Source organism: Orycteropus afer, unplaced genomic scaffold (assembly GCF_000298275.1).
Source record: "Orycteropus afer afer isolate SDZICR_OR568_19922 unplaced genomic scaffold, OryAfe1.0 scaffold00027, whole genome shotgun sequence".
In the NCBI taxonomy this organism is placed as follows: domain Eukaryota; kingdom Metazoa; phylum Chordata; class Mammalia; order Tubulidentata; family Orycteropodidae; genus Orycteropus; species Orycteropus afer.
The window spans coordinates 18100091-18103252 of NW_006921614.1; the positions used below are offsets into that span (position 1 = coordinate 18100091).

Sequence of the window (3162 nt, forward strand, 5' to 3'; positions counted from 1 at the left end):
TCAGCATGATGTCCTCCAAGTTCATCCATATTATGCGGTGTTTTGCAGACTCTGCATTATTCTATACTGCTGCATAGCATTCCATTATGTGTATGTACCATAGTTTGGTCATCCACTCTTCCACTATAAATCTTAGAGATAAGTCCCTTGCCAGATATGTAATTATTGGCAAATATGAATTTGTTGCTTTCATTTTTGTTATGTGCTTTTTTGTGGTGTCGATTTCTTTGTTCCATATAATTTTCTATGCTGAGCTCATTTTGTTTATGATTCATGTTATCACTTCCTTCATTGCTATTGTTTTAGTCTTTGCTGAATACTTATGCTGGTCCTCTTTTTTATTTTATATGAAGGTTTATCATTTTTCATGGAGGTTACCCTGTGATTTATAGTTTTCTTCCCAACTTCAGAAAAGTTAGCTCTATCTTGCGGTTGTCTTGACTTCCCTACCATCTAGGAGTTCTGTAACAACACAGATTTTTTTCCCTCTTTTTGGTTTGTAGTTGTCCTCATTTGTCAATTGATGTCTCTAGTTCCCTGTTTACATCCTTGTAGGCTTATTTACCTTGGATACTTCCATTGCTGTGATGGTTTCTGGGTTATATCATCATGTGTGTTAATGGTCAGTTGTTGGGTGTTGTTGCTTCTCTGTCCAAAGGGCACCCTTTAACATCTCTTGTAAGATTGGTATGGTTTTAACAAATTCCCTTAATTTCTGCTTATCTGGAAATCTCCTAATTTCACCATCATATTTGAAGGACAGTTTTCCTGGGTATATAATTCTTGGTTGGAAATTTTTCTCTTTCAGTGCTTTATATATGCCATCCCACAGTCTTCTCACTGCATGGTTTCTGTTGAGAAATCCAAGCTTAGTCTTAATGGTTGCCCATTGTAGGTAACTTTTCATTTTTCCCATGCTACTCTCATGATCCTTTCTTTGTCTTTGGTTTTAGTGAGTTTGATGATGATATGTCTAGGTGATTTTCTTTTGGGGTCTCTCCTGTTTGGGGTTTGTTGGACCTCCTGAATGGATATATTCTCATCTTTCATACCAGAAAAATTCTGTTCCAACCTATCTTCAGCAGTTTTCTCTGTGGTTTTATTTGTTTCTTCCTGTTCTGGAATTCCAAAAACACATATGTTATTTCTTTTGGTGGTATCCCACATGAACCCTAGGTTTTCCTCAGTTTGTTTTGACCTTTTTTCTGATTTATCCCTGCAAAAAGGACAAGGAGGCCACATGTTCTGACCTCCTCTAATCCCACAAGAGGAAGACAGAATCACCATCAATAGCCCAAGGCCTATTCCTGCAAGGCCAGACATGCTGCCTCCCTCCAGCCCTTTCTCCAACTGTTCCTCCCAAAGCACCCACCACCTCTCTCCTGGGTTCAATAATTTGCTGCAGTGGCCACACAGAACTCACAGATTATGGGGTTATTAGGGAAGCATCAGGCTACAATTCAAGTTTAGGAAAAATGTTAAGTCTCTCTCTCAGCCCACCGTCTCTCAGCCAAGTCTCTCACAGTCTCTTTCCCAGCAGTGCATGTTCCTCGGTGTCTCACTCAGCAATGCGTGTCTCTTGCATCTCTTTCCCAGCAGCGCATGTCTCAGGAACGCGTGTCTCTTTCAGCAGCATGTCTTCTTCAACCAGCAGTCAGAGAGAGTGCTGCCTCTAGGAGGCCTCCCTTTGAGCCTGGCAGAGTGGCCAAACTAGCCAATCATAGCATCAGAACTCTAAGCACCTGAGAAAGAGTGGGAACCTCCCAGAACATTGTTTTGTGCCACTCCCAACAGAAATACTCCATGTGGTCAACTTTAGCAATCAAGAGCTCCTCAGTTGCTCATAGCAAATCCCACCTTGGAGTTTACAAAGACTTGTGGATAGAAAGCCACACTAAGCAACTTACTACACTGCAATCCCTTTCCAAAGAAGTGTTCAGGTATTTGCCTTCAATCTCCCTAATTCTATCTTTCATTGATTCAGTTCTGCTCCTTTGTCCATTCAGTGTCTTACCTACTTACCTTACGGTTTGAAAATTTAGTATTAATCTTCTGGATTTCTGTGTGTAGATTTTGTATCATTTCTAATTTTTCATTTATTTTGTCATTTTGTTCTTGCATTGTCTTTCAAAGTTGTTCTAGGGTTTTCTCGGTGTTTTCCTTGATCTGTCTCTCAATTTGTTGAAGATACCTAAATATAATTCTTTTGAATTCCTTAACAGGGAGTTCCAATGCTGCATCTTCCTCAGGAATGTGTTTTGGGTCTACATCCGTGTCCCTTGTTTCACCTGCTTTATCTTGCTCCTTTGTGTGGACTGTGATGCTCTGTTGTCTCCCAGGCATTGTGATATTTTTGTGTTTATATTTAATTGGTGATTGTATGTTGGAGTGACTTGCCCATGATTTTCATTTTCTTTGTTTTGTTTGTATGTTATCTACACAAGCAGGGTACTGTGCTCTATTTGATAGTTGAGAGCACTTAGACACTCAACACCTGTCTCCTTTCCTGTGGTCAGCCTTCATACGTCCCTGCCAACCTTGGCAAACAGATCCTATTCTTAGTTCCCTGGAATCAGAATGAAAATGCTATCACTTTAAAATCCAAAATGTCTGTCACTTATAAACATTCAAAATGGCTGTGCCCTTGGTCACTTTAAATATCCAAAATGGCTGCCATGTGTAAATAGTCAAAATGCCTGTGTCCTCCGGATAGCAGAAAGTCAACAGCTCAGGTTGTCTCTCCTTGTTGTTTTCCTTCTTAGTCATATGCCACCAGCGCACTCGTCACTGCAGCCCTTGGTGACCAGGACTGATCTTTAAGTCAAGTTTCTGGTCCCAACACTACTTGGAAATATTTAGGCTGTTTGTCCCGTCAGAGTAACTGACAGTCTGCAGCTCCGACCATCTCTGTACTCACTGTTTTCGTTCAGGTTTTTCTACCAGTTTGTGCCTAATCCACTTCTGTATAATTCCTTTCAAAGCTCAAGGCTCCAGGATTATCTTCTGTATCTCTGTCAATTGTTTTTTCTTTTCTTTGTTGAAGAGGGTCTGTGTTGCTTGTCTGCCTATTCCTCCATCTTACCAGAAGTCTCTGTGCCAATACTCTTGATAAAGACTGATTGTGTTATTAGAATTTCAAGTCTGTGTCAGGTTTAGTTATTT

At 40.4% G+C, this 3162-nt stretch overlaps 1 protein-coding gene across 1 annotated transcript in view; it reads left to right on the forward strand.

Annotated features, from left to right (window-relative positions):
* Window positions 1-3162, forward strand: part of EXOC2 (exocyst complex component 2) — a 396050-nt gene that overhangs the window by 223460 nt on the left and 169428 nt on the right. The gene's annotated exons all lie outside the window — the stretch shown is intronic.